Source organism: Canis lupus, chromosome 9, assembly GCF_011100685.1.
Source record: "Canis lupus familiaris isolate Mischka breed German Shepherd chromosome 9, alternate assembly UU_Cfam_GSD_1.0, whole genome shotgun sequence".
In the NCBI taxonomy this organism is placed as follows: Eukaryota; Metazoa; Chordata; class Mammalia; order Carnivora; family Canidae; genus Canis; species Canis lupus.
Genome location: NC_049230.1, coordinates 39645732 through 39664878, shown reverse-complemented (window position 1 = coordinate 39664878; position 19147 = coordinate 39645732). Strand labels below are relative to the sequence as shown.

General features: G+C 40.6%; 1 protein-coding gene and 1 pseudogene across 2 annotated transcripts in view; one reads left to right on the top strand and one right to left on the bottom strand.

Annotated features, from left to right (window-relative positions):
* The window catches only part of ASIC2 (acid sensing ion channel subunit 2), a 1001679-nt gene that overhangs the window by 390853 nt on the left and 591679 nt on the right, over positions 1–19147 (bottom strand). The gene's annotated exons all lie outside the window — the stretch shown is intronic.
* LOC102154247 lies at positions 4804–5517 on the top strand (annotated as a pseudogene).

Below are 19147 nucleotides of genomic sequence, written 5' to 3'. Positions count from 1 at the left end.
AAGGCCAAATGGAAATTCCCAGAGCTGTTTCAAGAGGCATGGATGCTCAACATGAGAAGAACTGACTGAGGTGGACAGACTCAGGGTTACCTTTATAAGAACCCTCTCCAGCATAACACAAACCCCAGCCAAAGGCAACCATCACTTTCTGGTGAAGGGGTCATTCCTTGCCTGCCACAAAAACTCGACTGTTCCACCCAGGCAGTATAGACAATTCTCTGCAAGATGGGATTCCAGGAACAGGGGTGGAGGATTTCAGGGACACCAGATATGAAGAAGAAATTTGGAATTTAGCATACCCGCATTTAGGCCCAGGCAGGTATCCTGCTACCTGCCTGGGTGGCCTTGGGCGTGTCTCTGAATGTCTCTGGGCCCTGATTTTCAATTTACAAACATTCATTCAGCAAGCACCTAATGAGCACCTACTGTATGCAAAATGCTGTGTTAGGTAATAGGGGAGCAGGCAGCAGAGAAAAGTATATGATCTCTGCCCTCATGAAGCTTCCAGTCTAGTGGAAGTAAACAAGTAATCACACAAATAAGTGTATGATAACACATTGCAACAAATGCTCTGATGTAAAGATAGTGAGTGCTATGGGAGAACCCATGAGGCTGATCTGGGAAGACTTCTTTGAAGAAGGGCCTGGGAGCTGATACCTGAAGGTTAAGAACAAGTTATAGGAATCAGACTTGGAGGAAGATCTTGTGCAAAGGCCCTGAGGAGTGGAGCAGAGTAACAAGTCTTATGAGCTGAAATTAAACCTGTGTGACCAGAATGCAGTGAGCAATGGTCAAAGTGGAGTGACCTGAGGCTGGGGTGGAGGGCAAGAGAAGAGCCAATCACACAGAAGCCCATCTACTGTGAGAAGGATTGGGGACTTTACCCTGTCATTGTCAGGAAGCCATTGCTCAGTTTTGAACAGAGTGTGATGACTAGATTCACATGCTAAAAATAAAATAAACAATCAGAGATGGAAAAAACCCCAACAAAACCGCAAAATAGTTAGGCCTCCCTGCAAGGGAAAAAAGAGATTTGAACAAGTTTTTCATGTTATAGCATCTACTCTCATGGGAATAATCTACTAGCAGAACAAAGAATTATGTACAAAAATATTCATTACAGTTAAAAAGACCAAAACCACTCTGGCTGTTGTGTGAAGAGAATAAATAGTAATAAATCTTTAGTGTTTCTTTAGTGTTTCTTTTGAGCTAAGCAAGATAAAGGCAGTGCTTCAGCCCCAAAGGGACCAGAAGCAATGATTCTCAACCTTGGCTGTACTTTAGAGACACCTGCTATGGTAGCCAGCTTCCAAAAGCCACAACCCCCCAAAGACTTACCTCCTAATATACATGTCCCTATGCACCCACTCCCACATTAAATAGGATAGTCCTATTCTAGCTTATTCAATGTAACCAAGTGGATATTGTAGAAACGATGGAGTGTGATTTCCAAGGCCAGGCCACAAAAAACACTGTGGCTTCTGTCTTGCTCTCTCTTTCTTAGATCACCTGCTCCAGGGAAAGCCAGCTGCCATGTTGTGAGGATAATCAAACAGAGAGATCAATGTGGCAAGTCATTGAGGCCTCCACCCAACAGCCAAGTGGAAGAGCCCTCTTGGAGACAGGTCCTCTGGTCCCAGCTAACATCTTGACTGTAATCTCACGAAGGACCCTGAGACAAAACCACTAAGCCACTCCTAGATTCCTGACACACAGAAGCTGTCAGAGAACGCTTATCTATCACTTTAAATCATTAACTGATCTGTTGCAGTCATTAACTGTTATCTGATTAGGTAATCAGTGTTCCTAGGGAGTTAGAAAAATATTGATGCTCAAGCGCCATCCCCAGAGATTCCGATTCTTTTGGTCTAGGGTAAAGTCCAGGCACTGGTGCATTCAAAAGCCATCAGATGACTATAATGTACAACCAATGTTGAGAATCACTGACTAGAGCACTGGAGAGATCAACAAAGAAGACTTAGCCACAATACTTAAGTATTGTCTCAATTTCCAGAGCTACAACTCAATTTATGCTGAGGGTTCTACCCTGGAGGTGGGCAAAAACCCAGTTTGTGGATCAGAGCCCTGGATCACCGTGAACTTATGGTCAGGTTGCCTTAGTGTTCACAGCTTCTGACCACAGGATATCTAAATTTCCCTAAGATAATAGGCCTATAGAAAGGAATCACGTGGCATCAGCCGAGGGGAGAAGAGAGGTCCAGTGTCAGGCAGGTAAATTCACGTTTACAGGCAACAGCTTTGACCCATAAGGGGTCCTATACCTTCAGAATAAAGGTGTGCAGGATGCCCCGTGCTCCAGTGACAGACAGCCTTCCTGCTTCCTCCCACCCAGACCCCATTCCGGCCTCTGAATATGCTCTTTGAAAACTTTATGAGCAATGATGACAGCTGGTTCTGAAAACCTTTGTACATCGAGTTTCCATAGTTAATGGGACATTGTTCCCATCTCTAAACAATAAGTCAGGGGCCCCATAGTCTCTTTGCTCTCCTCTGTGTTACCTCCCTGATGCAACCTGCAATAAAGTAATTAAAATGATTGTAGAGGGAGTCCTAGGAGATGAAAGATGCTGATGAGACAGTCAGATGCTGTGAGCTCACCCAGTCCTCTCAGCGCTGCATGCCAGGGGTGACTGGGTTGGTCTCCTGCTATTCTCCTAAGAATGGGCACTGGTACCAGTTGCAACTGTGTGATACCTGTGGTGCTTAGAAGCATCAATAGACATTTTTTGAGCACCTGTAACATGTTAGGTGTAGGAGATACAAAATGTAGTAAGATCCTCTTGTTCTCAAAGAACTCTTAGCTTGGTAGAAACAAACAAGGAAAGAGATAATAGAATGTGATACGTACTGCACTTGGGGACCTGTGGAAGTCCAGAGGAGGCACTGCACTTAGTCTAAGAAGTCTTTAGAGGAAGTGAGATCTGAGGTGTTTTGTTACCTGAGAAAAGATGGAGGGAAGTCAACACAAGAGGAGCAGCAGATACAATGTACAGGTGTGGGAGCTTGAGACTTTTCAGGGGATTGCAAACACCTCCTTATAGATCTAAGCATTATCCTAGGATCTACAGTTTAGAGGAGTGGCCCAAAGGCAGCTGGCGAGCAACACCTCTTTGAGTACCAGACTGTACATGAAAGGCACACTGTGGGCAGAATTCACCATTTCCCATCACCCTACCCTGCTGCATACCCATGTCCTACCCTTCCTTTTCACCAACCATGGATGACCTCCTCTTTATTGCCCCAGTCTAATGGTTGCTCCAGTCCTATTCCCAGAACCAGGACTTTGATTTGCTCTGTCCTCTGCTGCTTGACCCACTGAAAACCTGGCTACTGGCTACTTTCTTTCTTCTGTCTCCTGCCTATGTCTTGTTAAAACTGGCTTCCATGTGACCAGTGTTTTACTGGACCAGGAGGTGGACAGAGGAGGCCTGAGAAAGAAGAAACCCAAATGCTGGGAGGGATCCCAGGAGGCACATCTGGAAGAGACATTAAGAGTAGGGCACCCCAAGGGGGCACCTGGGTGGTTCAGCCTGGTAAGCGTCTAACTCTTGGTTTCAGCTCCTGTCATGATCTCATGGTTGTGAGGTCAAGTCCCACATGGGGCTCTGCACTCAGCATAGAGTCTGCTTCTCTCTCTCTCCCTCTGCCCCTCCTCTCCTCTCTCTCATAAATAAATAAATCTTTGAAAAAGAAGAGTAGAGCACCCTAGGTCCCTATGGGAGAAATGTGGCATATGGAAGTGGGGGCACTAACTAGCATAAAACCCTGAGTAAGAAGGTAAAGAGCTCCTGAGTATTTTCTACTTCCTATCAGTAGCCCTAGAACAGGAGTCACGGTGTAGATGCCTTCTGTGCATATAGGGCCAGGAAGATTGTGTAAATGGGTAATCTGGTCAGTGAACCAATGGAGAGGGCTGGGCCAGAGCAAATAGGAGAACCCAAATCCATCTATTGGGTGATGCAGCCAATTGCTGCCATGTGGGAATGCAGGTGCAGTGTAACTAGACATTGGAATTTCTCAAGATAAACCAAAAATCTGGATCTTAATGGAAAATAATTGCTAGTTAGTTCACATAAAAACAAAAAACACCTCTACATAGAAAACATGCAGACAGCATGGTTTTTGAATTTCAGCAATTCCCCCACATAAGACAAACAGAGCAACTAGAGACCAAAACTACAGACATTGACAGCACACCAGGTGATGAGGTACTCCCATGAACTCTGCCACACAAGTAGGCGGGGACAAATCACTAACAACCCCAAGCCCTATGTGGTATCAGCATCTATGTAGGAGGCAGCAGAGGGAGTGGTCAGATATTGGATGGACCTGAGAATAGAACCATACCCAAATAGCCAACAGATGCTCACTGGTAGGCAGGGAGGTGGAGTAGCAATTTGAAAACAGCCGTTGAAAAACTAAAAGTTCTGCCCAGGCAGGAGAGTTTCATAGTCATGGGGAGAAGGGAAGAGACACCTTTTTAATTGCTCCAAGAATAGCAGCCAAAGAGATGCACTGGCCTCATTCCCTTTTGGGGACTGGGAGGAGGCATCTTGTCCCACTGGAGCTTCAGGACTGTCTGCTATGCTGGCTTAAGTCTATCATATTAATAAACAGACAAGGAAAGTTGGCACCCCCCACCAATACAACACACCCATCTTTCTCACCAGCTTCTAGGACTTCTCTCCAAAAGTTCCTTCCCCTGCCTTACTTGACCAGCCTTTGCCCAGAGGAAGGAAGTGTAGCAGTCAGTGCCTTAGAACAGCCTTAGGACAGGGCTAAATGAGGGGCAGGGAAGGGCTGGCCAATTGTGCAGCAGCAGGCTGTGCTACTACCCACAACACGCATGTTAACATCAGCTTCCACAGGTTTCGTCTGGATCCTAAAAGAAGAAAAGAATGGGCTTGCCAGCTTAGACACAACAATTTTGTGCCAAGAAAACACACTTTTCTTTGTTCAAAGCACTTTGAAGCCTCCTGTTTTGACTCAACAGGACAAACTCGGTGACTTAAAATGGATGCAATTCCAACCATTTTTTATTTTTATACCCATTGAAAGTCTATGAAACTCAAATCAAGGAATCTTTTGAAGAAAAACAACAGTTGTACTCCAACAGAACCATCTACTTTAAGATCAAACCTTAGTAGTTATCAAGTACTACTTGAACACAGTTACTGCTTTTAGGAATCCTATGGAGGCAAAAAAAAAAAAAAAAAAAGAGGATAATTGAGCTGGAAAAAGAAATAGCAAGCTTAAGCAAGACAATGAAAACTTGTTTACATAAAGAACTCAGAGCAACACAAAGATGGATCAAGGCTGCCTGCCTGGGGAAGAATCTGGAAGCAAGGAACATATTACCAAAGGGCACATCAGAATACATTTTACCAGCTGCCTTAAGCAGTCTTCCTTTGGAAGATTTCAAGATTCTTGAACAAGATCAATAAGATAAAACATTGCCCCATGCCTCTAAAACAGATCAAGCATACCTTCATTTAAGATTAGCTTACATAGGACTTGATGCCCAAACTTCATTCTATTCAGGGGTAAAAATATTTAAGGAAATTATGCCAAAATTGGGTATTTAATAAAGTTTTACTTGAAGTAACATTATTACTGTATACTGTAATTTATGAAGACTTGATTATGAAAGGAAATGGAAACTTTTAATGAAATTTTTATTTGAAAAAATGGAAGTGCTTTACATGAGAATTTGTGAGAATTATAGACTTAATGATTTTGCTAGGAAATTGTATATTTTTTGCAAGGTATTTTGTGCTTCTGTCTTTTAAAGAACTATGACAATGTGTTTATATTAGAAAAGAATTTTTTTCCTGTACCTGTTAGGATATTGCATTCTAAATGAGATGCTAAGTAGGAGTTAACCAACATTAGATACCACTTAAAAAAAAAAGACACTGGAATTTCTGCCCAGTTTACCAGTGGGTGAATGCAAGGGGTCTGTGGAGTGAGGTCTGATGAGATGGAGCAGTCCAGACTCTATGATGTTGAGAACTGACCAGTCAGGGATCGTCAGTCCACAAACATGAGAAATTCTGATGTGGGATCAAAACTGAGTAGAATAGGGACAATAGAATTAAAAGAAGGAAATGATCCATATAAAGTGGGGTAGGGGAGCAGACCCAGGACATCTCAGAAGGTAAGCTGCCATACTTTTAAATACTACACAAAACAACTAAAGAGGGAGCCCATGAAGTTAAGAAGCTACCCTGAGAGGGCCTCCTTCACAAAGTTCAGGAAAATTGCATTTACTTAAAAATAAACACCATAAAAATGTTGAGGGTGAAAGCCACACAAAATTATTATTAGAACAAATAGAATACAGAACAGAGTAACATCTTTATAGATGGTGAAAGTATGCCAGAAAGAGACATCTACAAAACAAATCAAAACTGCAACCTATTATTCAAAATGAGCTAAAAGACATTAAGGGAATGACATCATCCACATAAACGAGAGTGATAATAATCATAACCTCATAAATTACATGACAAATCAAGAAGAAGTTAGAGGAAAAAAGTCATTTCAGCAATGAAGACCCAATAGAGGGAACACGAGAGTAAATAGACATAATAAATAATGCCTTACAGATAATAAAAGGTAAAAAGGAAGAAAATTTTAAGACTCAAAAGAAGTAGGAAATAAAAAGAAGATAAAAAGGAATTTGAGAGAAAATGGAAATACTGAAAGAGACATAGAATATCTATCTACAGCAATAGGAGACCCTGAAAAACAGAACCAAAGCACAGGGACAGAGCAAATACTAGAAATTATAATTTAAGGAAACTCTCCTGAAATAACAACAATTAAAGATCTGAACCTGCGTACTGAAAGAACACATGCACATGGTGTACCTGAAAAATTGAACCTGAATGACCGAAAGCAAGACATTTTGGTAAAATTGCTCCAGTTTAAGAAGAAAATAAAACAGCAGAAGAAAATTATTTAGGCATATAGCCAAAAAAGAGGAAATGGCTTATAAGGGAAAGAAAAATTAGGTTATCAGACTTTCTGACAATAATGCTTTATGTTGGAGGACAATGAAACAACATTTTTAAGACACCTAAGGAAAGCAAATATAAATCAGGAGTTTTATAGCCAGAGAAACTGGCTTTTGTGTATAAAGGGCACAGGTAACTCCTATCAGCATGTAAAAAACTCAAGGAATATTATTCCTAGGAGCTCTTCCCGAGGGATTTACTAGATAATAAGCTTCCAATAAGCAAAATAAGCAGAGACATTGATATAAAGGACTGGTAGTGAGCATTACTGCACAGCTAATATAACAGTAAGACTGAATGATAACTGAAAGGCAGCGAGTATAGTCTGCAAGGGTATATGATTTGAAAATATAGATGCAATACAATTACAAAGTTCAGGGGACAATGAGGGGAACATAAGCAGATTTTTTAAAAAACATTTTATTAAAGGAATAAAAATAAATAAAAAACATTTTATTTTATTATGTATTTGAGAGAGACTGAATATGCTAGAGAGCACGAGGGGGTTGGCAAGTACAGAGGAAGAGAGAAGCAGGCTTCCCACTCAGCAGGAAGCTCTATGTGGGGCTTGATCCTGGAACTCCAGGATCATGACCTGAACCACCCAGGTGCCTCATATGTGGATGTTTTTTCCAATTATTTTCAGTAATCATATTTGTGGTGGTAGGATTTGTATTATTTTTCTGAGACTGTTGAATGGATAATGTGAGATAAAGCAAATGATTAATCATGGGGAATTCTATCTTATTATTTCCTGCATCCTTAAGAATCCAGGAGACTCAGTTTGGCAGAAAGGAGATATGGATGCAAGAGGGAAGAGATTAGGTAAACTGCAGAAGCTCTGAATCTGAGTTGAAAGTATCCATGTCTGTAGTATGTATATTTTATAGCTCTGTCCACTGAAAAGGCCTAGAAACCATGACCAAATTAGCAGCAATGAGCATCCCTAGGACACCGATGGTGGTCCACTAGAAGGAATAGAGACTTCTTGAGAATTGTCTGATTTCATTTTTTTAAAACAGATTTTATTTATTTGAGAAAGAAAGAGCAGAGCGAGTGAGAGAGCACAGAAGTGGGGGGGTAGAGGCAGAGAGAGATGAGGAAGAAGCAAACTCCCCTTTGAGCAGGGAGCCCTATGCAGCATTTGATCCCAGGACTCTAGGGATCAGGGATCATGACCTGAGCCGAAGGAAGATACTCAGCCACTGAGCCATCCAGGTGTCCCAAGAAATGTCTGATTTCAGATCTGAGGCTAGAAACGTGCAAGATAAGCCTGGAATATTTTGTCATACTCAATGGAGAGAGGTTACCCAAAGTGACTAAATTTATGCTAAAGGATGCTGGGGCCAACTTCAAGAAATCCCTCTGACCAAAGATGAATCTATCTGAATTCCAGGAAGGGTAATAGAAGTGGATTAAGACCCATCACATATACTTAAATACTTGTGTTCATAATCATACTTACACATTTATAAAGTTTATATATATATATATATATATATATATATATACACACACACACACACACATATATATCAGCTTGGGAAGATAATAGGGAAACAGTTCATTATTTGATATCTGATAAAAAAAGAAAATGAATCAAGCATTTATTCTGCTTTTCCTAAAGGGAAAACTGCAGGGAAAGTATCTCTTTATAGAAGCATTCCAAATGATAAATGGAAAAGAGATGATTACCTTAGAATATCATTGTAACCTCTAAGAAATGATTGGCTCTAGGCATTGAGTATCAATGGCTGTAAGCATCATAAAAGGAAAAAAAAAGACGTCAGTTGACTCCTGATGTACCACTTGTGGCCTGGCCAAAGGGGTCGAACCTGAGTGAGATCAGGCCCCTGGACTCAGTTGCCCATTTGCAGGAAATGCAGGGGACAGCATAGCATATTGAGCTGCAATACAAGTGAGCAATCGGAAAATCCTAAACAGTGTAAGTTGTTAGAAACAGGAAGGGAAGGAGAGCAAGCTGTAGTGCCTTAAAACACACGCCAAGGTGTTTAAATGGGCAGGACTAAATTCTGGTCACTAGAGATGCACATTTGGGGAATAAAACTATAGAGAAAACACAAAGAATGGTTTCCTGTGAAAGTCTGAGTATAATCCTTTGAGGGGAGAGAGGAAAGATGGTGACTGTGAAGGGGCACAGGGAAGGGACTTCCAGGGTCACTGGCTAAGTTCTATTTCTTGACCCTGGAGGTGGTTATGAGGGTCTTATGATAATACTATAGTAATATATTTTTCAAGCTATAAATGTATTTTTTTCTTCTTTTTTTTTTTTTTTTTAAAGATTTTATTTATTTATTTGAGAGAGAGGGAGAACATGAGCAGGGGCAGGAAAAGGGAGAAGCCGACTCCCTGCTGAGCAGTGATCAGGGATGTGGGGCTCAACCCTCAGATCATGACCTGAGCCAAAGGCAGACATTTAACCATCTGAGCACCCAGGTGCCCCTATTTTGTGTGTTTTTCTGTATTGTTTTATTTATTTATTTTTAAAAGGCTTATATTTTAACATATATATCTCTGTAGGCCAAAGATAACAAACCTGTGGGCCCCCCTTGGTCACTAAGACCTCTCCCTGTTCCAATTCTGTCTGAGGACACTGGGTATTGGCTTTAACGTGGATTCCCAACTGAGTATTCTCCTGCCTTTTAGACAGTTAAAGAGATTATTCCAAAGAATACGTAGAAGTCATGAGAGTAAACTATGGGCTTTTATTAGGCAGTCAAGAATGAGCTGAATAATAAAATAAAAGTTGGCCCAGAGTAGAGGCTCCCTGCATTTGACATTTCTACTTTATTCTAACCAGGAGCTCTCTGGGAGAGTTCCAGAAAATGTCATGAGAAATGTATATTTATAATGGTGGCTCAATATTGTTAGGTGAATCCTGCTTTAGCATCCAATATGCAAAATTTCATGGTAATTGTGATATTTTCATCACAATGTATATTTCCATCACAATTAGGATTCTTCCCTTTAAAGGTGAGTTTGGCTTCAAGATTCCTTTAAATAGCAGCTGGCAGGATAAGGTAAGCATTTGTTTACAGAACTGTAATTGCTTCACAGTGTGGAGGGAGGTGTGGGCTGTTTGAGGATTGTGCCAGCCCCTGGGCAAACAAGGCATAGTTACACAGAGGGAACCCATGGTTGGGAGGGCCAAGATGTGCATAACAATGCAAAGAATTAGGGAATGTTCTGTATTTCCTGCTCAGGCCAAACCCCCAACTTTTCTTCCTCATTAGCTTGGATCATCTCACAGTAAGAACTTTCGGGAAGAAAATCAGGGCGTTCAGAATTTCTGAATCACTTTGTTGAGCACATTTTCTCATTATTCAAATTAGTCATAAAGGCTGTTTTTGCTATTTTGGGGTTCTTCAGCATCTGAATTCCCTTCCTATGTTTGGAGACTTCTCTATGGTATGGAATTGGGTGAGAAGAGACTATCTTTCACCCTAACAGCTGAAAAGTCCAATGACTCATTTTTCCAGTCTCCTTCGTGGCTAGGAGGCAGCTGCAGGACCTGGGTCCGGCCAATCAGAAACACTCACTCCAGACTTTGTGGTCAAGAAACAGTGATGGTGGGGAATTCTGGAAGCAGAAGTGAAGGGTGGAGTAGCATCCTGTTTCTACAGATGGGATGGTAGGCTCATTTGTGCAAACTTTAGTGTCTGCTTCAATGGTGACAGGAGCAGGGTTTTCACAGGTCTTATTCTAGAGTGTGGGCTATCCTGTACAGCCTACCTGTTTTCCTGCTTGTTTTCTGAGGATGATTCTATTCTATAGTCTTCTTGGCAAATCTTTGAGCAACCCAGTATCTTTCAACGAAGGTCTTCTCTGCTTAAATCATGTGGAGTCTTTTTTTCTCTCCCCCCTCCTTTTTTTGTGGTTTGTTTTTCCTGTAACTTTCAATTTATTTTATTTTTTTTTAAGATTTTCTATATTTATTCATGAGAGACACAGAGAGAGGCAGAGACATAGGCAAAGGGAGAAGCAGGCTCCTCCACAGGGAGCCCGATGTCGACTTGATCCCCGAACTGGGATCATGTCCTGAGCCAAAGGCAGACACTCAGCGGTTGAGCCACCCAGGTATCCCATGTAACTTTCAATTTAGAAATCTGGTAGATAGCATGGTTTGAGGCAATGCCATGATGAGCCATTTGGCATGAGAATGGACAAGACCTCAAAGAAGGCAGATAAACTGATCTTTATGAGAAAGAAGAGGATTATATATATATATTTGAAAGGTTGAAAGGAGTGGAAAGCAGGATGGAAAGAAGAAAGAAGAGAGGGTATGGAGTTGAAACAATGTAGGGTAAAGAACCTGTGAATATTTCCAGAGGTACCTTAAGAGCATGTTAACAACTTCAAATATTCTTTGTAAAGTTGCTTTAATGCTCTAGTGTAAATTACTCCCTCTTCCTCAGCTCCACAAAGTGTCTAAAATATACTCCAAACTCACCAGTGCTTTGTGTGAGTGGGGTTTTGGGTATGTGGAAAGCAAGGAGAGAGAGTTCACAAATAGACTGTATGAAGGCAGACAGAGGACCTATGAGAAAAATTAGGAACCCAGAATCAGAGGAGGACGGAAGAATTTAAGTCCTCTGGATGTTTTCAAACATTTTTAGGAGGGGATATTACAGAATGATGATAGGTTTCAAGAGATTACAAGACCCTGGCTGGCCTCTAGATCCACTGAGAGGAGTGGAGGAAGCATCACTACCCATATGAGAGATAAGGACAAAGCAGAAGGCAATGACCTCAGAGATGGGAATGTGGATGACAGTCAAGAGTAAGAACTGGTGAAGATAAATGAGGCAATACACAATTGGGAAAAGAAGATACAGAGCAGGGCAACTGAATTCTGGTGTGCTTTAATCCATTTATTTTTAATTAGATATTTTAATTAGATATGGTTTACATACCATAAAATTCATGCCTTGTAAAACTTCAGGTCAATGATTTTTGAGTTGTGCTACCATCATCATCATAAGCCATCCTTAATTTTCATTACTTCAAAAGTTCTTTTGTGTCCTTTTGCAGCCAATCCATAGTGACATCCCCAGCCCCAAGCAAACACTGATCTACCTTCTGTCTCTATAAATTTGTCTTTTCTGAAAATGCCATACAAATAGAATCATGTAAGATACAGTCTTTTGGATCTTTCTTTCACTCAGCATCATGATATTAAGGTTCTTCCATTATATAGTATATCTCAGCAGTTTGCTTTTTTTGTTGTTGTTGCTGGATAATACTCTATTGCACATATATACTACATTTTTAAAATCCATTCAACAGTTAATAAGCAATTGGATTGCTCTCACATTTTGGCTATTACAAGTAAGGCCACTATAAACACTTGCATACAAGTCTTCCTGTTTTCATCTCTCTTGGGTAGATACCTAATTGTTGGGTCACATGGTAACTCCATCTTTAACCTGTTGAGGAATTGCCAAACTGTTTTTTAAAGTGGCTGTACTTTATACTTCCACTCACAATAAATGAGGTCTCCAGTTTTTTCACATACTCACTCAGATCAACTATTCTTTTTTTTTTTTTCAGATCAACTATTCTTAGTTTTTTTGATTAGAGATATTGTAGTGGATAGATATGTAGTGTTATCTCATTGTTGCTTCAATTTGCATTTCCCTAATGACTTAAAGACATGCAGTATCTTTTCATAAGCTGATTAACCATTCTTTGTTTTTTTTGGTATTATGCTACCCAAGTCTTCTGCCCATTAACTTTCTTTTTTTTTAAGATTTTATTTATTCGAGAGAAAGTGCGTGCCTGAGCGCGAGCATGAGAAAGAAAGAGAGAGAGAGAGAGCTTGCGAGAGCAAGAGAGAGGGGAAAGGGCAGAGGGAGAGGGAGAAGCGGATTCTGCTGAGCAGGGCGCCCTACTCAGGACTTGATCCCAGGGTCCTGGGATTGTGACCTGAGTCCAACAAAGGCAAACACTTAACTGCCTGAGCCACCCAGGTACTCAGTTTGGTTTTTTAATTTTTATTTATTTTTATTTTTTTATTTTTTATTTTAAGTAATCTCTACACTCAATGTTAGGCTCAAACTCACAATCCCAGATCAAGAGTCAAATGCTCCACTGAATGAGTCAGGCAAGCACCCCTCCTCTGCCCATTAAAAAAAAAAAAAAGAACTGTTTGTCTTCTATAATTCAGTTTTAAGAATTCTCTATGTAGTCTGAATATAAGTCCTTTATATTACTTGCAAATATTTATATTACTTGCAAATATTCTCTCTTACTCTGTGGCTTATCTTTTCATTTTCTTAATGATGTCTTTTGAAGAATGATTTTTTTTTTTATTTAGATGGAGTCTAATTTGTCAAATTGTTTTTTTTTTTTTATAGGCCATACTTTTGGTGTTATATCTCTGAAGTCTTTGCCTAATACAAAGTCAGAAAGATTTTCTTCTATAAAGAAGGTTTTTAGTTTTAGCTCTTACATTAGGCCTATGATCCATTTTGAGCTAATTTTTGTGTATCATATGATGTAAGGGTATAAGTTTGTATATTAATATCCTATGGTCCTAGCACCAGTGGTTGAACAGACCATCCTTATTCCACTGAACTGAGTTGGCACCTTTGTCAAAAATTAATTGACCATTAATAAAAGAATTTATTTTGGAACTTTCATTTCTGTTCCATTGATCTATATGTCTGTTCTTAGTGTGGCATAGTACCATACTTCTTTAGTTTCTGTAGATTTTTACTAAGTTTTGAAATTGGGTAGTCCAAATTTGTACATTCACAAAATAGTTCTGTTTATTTGACATCTTTTGCATTTATATCTAAATTTTATAACCAGTTTGTCAGTTTCCTAAAAAAAGAACTTTGAGGGATCCCTGGGTGGCGCAGCGGTTTAGTGCCTGCCTTTGGCCCAGGGCGCGATCCTGGAGACCCAGGATCAAATCCCACGTCAGGCTCCCGGTGCATGGAGCCTGCTTCTCCCTCTGCCTGTGTCTCTGCCTCTCTCTCTCTCACTGTGTGCCTATCATAAATAAATAAAAATTAAAAAAAAAAAAAAAAAGAACTTTGAGAACTCTTCTGGGTTCAAGTTGAATCTATAGATCAACTGAGTCCTCCAAACCAAGGACATGGACTATTGCATTATAGTTTTCAGTGATCAAGTTTTGCACTACTTTTGTTAAATTTGTTTAAGTATTTTATTCTTTTTGATACCATTGTGAATGAGATTATCTTCCTAATTTTATTTTTGGATTATTCATTGCTAGCATATAAATATGCAACTGATTTTGAAAAACTGATCTTGTATCCTGCACCTTTGCAAAGTTTATTCATTGGTTCTAGTAGTGTTGTTTTTCTTTTTTTTCCTCCTGGATAGATTTCATAGGTTTTTCTACATATAGGATCATGCTGTAACAGAATAAGAAGTGTTACCTTTTGTTTTCCTGTCTGTGTGCTGTTAATTTCCTTTTCTTGTCTTATTACACTGGTTAGAACCTTCAGTATAATACTGAATAGAAGTAATGAGGATTAGGGATGCCTGGGTGGCTCAGTGGTTGCGTGTCTGCCTTTGGCTCAGGGTGTGATCGCAGAGTCCCAGGATCAAGTCCCACATCAGGCTTCTGCATAGTGTCTCTGCCTCTCTCTCCCTGTGTCTCTTATGAATAAATAAATAAAATCTTTTTTAAAAAAAGTAATGAGAATTAATATCCTTGCTTTTTTTCTGATCTTCAGGAGGAAACATTCAGTCTTTCATCATTAAGTATTATGTAAATTGTAGGGTTTTCATAGGTATCCTTTATACAGCGAGGAAGTTCCCTGCTATTCTTATTTTGTTGAAAAAAAATTTTATCATGATTGGATGTTAGATTTTGTGAAATGCTTTTTTTTGCACTTAATGTGATTATGTGGTTTTTGCTCTTTATCCTACTAATATGGCATATTACATGAAATGATTTTCATATGTTGAGCTGATCTTGCATCCCTGGGACAAATCCCACTTGGTCATGATGTATAATCTTTTTAATATGTTAATTAATTCAGTTTGTTAATATTTAAAACATTTTGCATTTATGTTTATAAAGAATATTGATCTGTAGGTCTTCTTTTTTGTGATGCCTTTGTCTGTCTTTGGTATTTGGGTAATAGCAGTGTTACTCTCTAATGAGTTGGGAAGTATTCCCCACTCCTCTATTCCCTGAGGAGTTTATAGAGGATTGGTATTATTTCCTCTTTAAAAATGTGATAGAATTCAACAGTGAAGCCATCTGGGGCTGAGCTTTTTATGTGTGTGGAAGATTTTTAATTATTAATTCAATTCCTTTTCTTGTTAGAGGCCTATTCACATTTTGCATTCCTTTTTGAGTCAGTTTTGGTAATCTGTGCCCATTTGCCTGGACTTAATCTGCAGAATTTTTTGCCATGTGCTGTGCAGCTGCTTATGTCTCTGTGCAGCTTCTTAAAAATTTCTTATTTTTAGCTTGTCATCCTCAAGCCTTTTTTTCCACGTAGCTTAGTGGTCATGCAATGATTGGGCAGAATTTGTGCTCAAACACCTCTAGCCAACAGGGCTACTACCAACTTCTGCAGGTGGATCTATGTGTGGGCTAGGGAGTGCATTTAAAGGTCATGTAATTTTCAACTTTGCCGTGTTTTTTACTTTCCACCAGGCATTCCCAGGTCCCTGATGTTTGAACAGCCAGGTCAGGCATGGATGTATGGAGAGCTTATCGAGCCCCCTGTAATCTCTCATCTCTCATTTCCAGGATCTCCCTGTTAAACTTCAGGCTAGTTCTTGGGTCTATAGTTCACCTCACCTGGGATCTCAACCTGAGGCTAAGAGAGCTACACTTTCCCCATTCACAGCTGGCACAGGCTCAGCCTTCTGCTCTCCATCAAGTCAGCCCCCTCTGGCAGTGAAGCTGCCAGTTTTTATGGCCAGCAAGAATGCCCTAGACTCCTGTTGTTCCTACCTAGTGTTCCAAAGTTTTTCAAATGTGTTGTTTGCCTTTGGCCAATTTCCAGAGACTTGAAATGGTTGTTTTTGACAATTTTGTCTAGTTTTTTAGCTGTTTTTTGCAAAGAGATTTGTTGACTTCTTCACTCCTCCATAGCCAGAAGTTCCTTTAGTCTTTTAAAAGGCTGGGTGTGTGACCTGTCAGCTAGGGTTCTCCTTGTTTTGAAGGTGCTATTGGGTATTTGGAAGCCAGAGTATAAGTCTTTTTTTTAAAGTCAGAGCTAGAAATGATGCCAGGGAAGGTATGATTTGGGGTATTGGATAGACTGAGAGGTGGAGAGAGACCAGGAGGTGATAGAGAGAATGAGGAGTGAATAGGACAGGGACACAGGGGTATAGACAAGAACTGAATTGATGGCCTATTGGAAAAAAGGGAATTCAAAAATGTTAAGAGCCTACTTTCCCTACTCTTAATGCCCAGACTAACAGCCACTGTTTCCATGAGTGTTTTTCCCAGGCTCCTCCCTGGTTTGAACCTCCATTCTTCTGGGGGAGAGGGTAGATGTTAGGGTAGGATGAGAATGCACTGACTAGGCCATGAGGAAGGTACAGTGGCAGGGAATTGTGTGCCAACTGGGAAATGGAAATGGTCTGCATGTAAACATCAACCAGTGGGGCTGGAGTTGCTGACTTCAACCTTAGCTCTAACATAAAGATTTGGTCCTTATATTTTTAAACCAGAGGTGGGCAGATTATAGCATGCAGGCCAAATCTGGCTTGCCATCCATTTTTGTAAATAAAGTTTTACTAGTACTTGGCCATACCCATTGTCTCCATGTTGTCTATAGCTGTTTTTACACTACCTTCACAGTATTAGGTAAGTTGGAGAAACTGCATGGCCTACAGGTATAACATACTTATTATCTGGCCCTCTATAGAAAAAAGATTGCCCCTCCTATTTTAATTAAAACTGTAGTAGATGACCTCCTTAAGGCATGATTATGTGGATAAAGCATCACACATACAATCAGAAATAGGAGGTTAAGTCTGGGCTATGCTACATATCAGCCGTGATACCCAGGGCAAGCATTGGCTGTCTTTGGGCACAAATCCACTGGAAAATGGGAATCAGATGACTCTTTCTGTCTTTGGGGTTGTTCAAGCAAAACTACCACATGAGAAAGTATGCTGCAAACCACGTAGCACTATATATATGCTGTTTATTTTGATGTTTACAGAACACTCATGTTGACCTTTTAAATCCCCTGTTTGGATCTATTTTTTGTGGACTGAATGCAGCCTTATGTACTTTTCATGCGAAGTGTGTGATATAGCATTTTTAAAGGTACTTTCCTTGATTTGAAGAGGGAGTAGGAGACCGTTTCTATTACAGAGAAGAGAAAGATGGAACAAGAGAATTCTAAGAAAAACAAACTCCCTTGTGTCTTAGGCATACTGGTTAGCAGCAAAGGAATGGTCCAAAGGCCACTTTTCTTCCCAAGGACGCTCCTGCTGAAGAGGACAAACATTTGAGGCTTAATCTTATGAATTATTTCTTCTCCCTTTAAGAGCCTGAACACGGTAAACCCTATTACACCAGCAAGGGTAATTTCAGTGGTTGACATGAAACTGAATTTTAGGTGAGAGTTTATTAATAATTGTAACCCTGAGTTATAACTCAGAGCAGCTTAGAATTCCCGGCCTCTGTGGCTACAGCAAGAAAATGACTCCTTTAGGCACTTGGCCAAATTAGAGAAAAAGATTAGAATTCTCAGTGTGGATTCTCGACTGCAATGCTGAAGTCATCTGTAATCTGGCGGACCTTCTCAGTGGGGGAGGTTGCCAGTCTCTAGGTTCAGGAGATAAAGGCCACATTTTCTTCCCCACCTTGGTGTCTTCAGGTGAATTACTACAGAATGAGCTGTGATCTCTGCTCACTTTCTGCCTGCCCTGTGAGTTCGGGCCCTGGTGTGTGAATCCACAGGATCCAGGGGAGTGTTGATTGCATGTAATTGCCTATAATCACATGGCAAGGGAGGACTTCTGAGAGTCTGATGGGGCCAGAAAGGTTAAGACTAAGTGCATCTGAAGAAAACCAGAATCAGAGTCTGTCCCCAGTGGCAGATGGGTCCTGGGTGGCCTGCTTAGAGATGCCATTAACCAAGAGAAATCAAGGGGGTCTGTCAAAGGAGGGCGTGCTTATTGGTATAACTATTTGTCAAAGTACTACTGGAAATGGAGAAGTCATTACACTGGAACTAAATAGCCAGAGGCAGGCTTGAGCCATCAGATATCCTAATGAGGTATTAGGGACACAGAGATGAAAGAGGTTCATTAGGGAGAGGAAAGCTCTAGAAGTGATTGTGAGGGGGCAAGGCAGGGTTGTTCTGAGCTGGACCTATGAACACTGAGTGTGATTAGCTAGTTCTCTTTTGGTTGAAAATAACAGAAACTGGCTCTGGGCAGCTTCAAGAGGGGAAAAGAGGTTGGGAGACAGATCCTGAAGGGATAACTGGAACATCTTGTAGAACTGAAGACTGAGATGCCTGCCAAGGATAAACCAGCACCAGGAGTTGGATTACCACGAAGGAACCAGACATTTTCCTCTCTCTGACTCTTGCCTCCTACTTCTCTTTAAGGCTTCTTTATTTTTATTTTTCACTGTCAAATAACATTTTTAAAAAAGATTTTATTTATTCATGAGAGAGAAAGAGAGAGAAGGAGAAAGAGAGAGAGAGAGAGAGGCAGAGGGAGAAACAGGATCCCCGCAAAACAGGGAGTCTGATAGGGGACTCAAACTCAGATCATGACCTGAGGGAAGGCAGATGCTTAATCCAGCTGAGCCACCCAGGCACCCACCAAAAGGTATTTTTTGCTAATCAGGCTATGGGTACTAGCAGCTCCTGAGTTAACACGCCCCTGGTTCTGGCTACCAGGGGAGACTGAGTTCTTTTCTCAGAGCTTAGTCTTCTTTGAAAGACTCTGGCCTTGTTCGCGTCAGGTAACCACTGCTGGACCAATCACCTGTTGTTAGGGTCATGCTGAAGAAGCATTCACCTCCTGCAATTAAAGGTGGAGTGGGGAAGCAGTAATTCCCAGGAGAGAAGCTTCTAGAAGAGAGAAAAAAATGCTCCAGAGAAAGAACAGTAGCTCCCCAT